The sequence below is a fragment of the Octodon degus genome, unplaced genomic scaffold (assembly GCF_000260255.1).
Source record: "Octodon degus isolate 3935 unplaced genomic scaffold, OctDeg1.0 scaffold00248, whole genome shotgun sequence".
NCBI classification, from domain to species: domain Eukaryota; kingdom Metazoa; phylum Chordata; class Mammalia; order Rodentia; family Octodontidae; genus Octodon; species Octodon degus.
In genome coordinates this window covers 2,678,304-2,678,806 of record NW_004524824.1, presented here as the reverse complement: position 1 = coordinate 2,678,806, position 503 = coordinate 2,678,304, and positions in this window count along the sequence as shown.

Sequence of the window (503 nt, the reverse complement as noted above, 5' to 3'; positions counted from 1 at the left end):
CAATTCTAAAAGATAAAAATGAGCGGGTGATGCATTACAAGATTATTATAGAGTTTTTGGCCCTGAAAAGGTCCCAATCACAGTATTTTCATACTGGGGTTTAATTGATGAGATTCTTACGCAAAGGCATAGAGACCCTTTGGTCAGAGAAATGATTACCCATGGAGAAGCTGTCCTGCGTAACTCCAAAAGGCCCACTCCGGCCCCTTCCAGGCTGGTTCAGACGTCTCCTCTCTCCACGGTGAGGAGGCAAATGAAGTGTTAACTAAACCCCAAGATAACAAGCAGCTTCCACCTTCCCCTAATGAGCAGCTGCTGCCTCGCCCTTCTGAGCTTTTGCCGCCTCCTCCGCCCGAGGCTCCTCTCCTGACCCATTATAAATCTTGTGGTATCCCAACCTTACTACTTTACAAGGGGCCAATTGGGAAGACTTAGCCAAAGAGGCTTCCAAATACCGTCCTGACCCCGTTGCAGCACCAGTTGCTACAAAACCACCTCCTGAT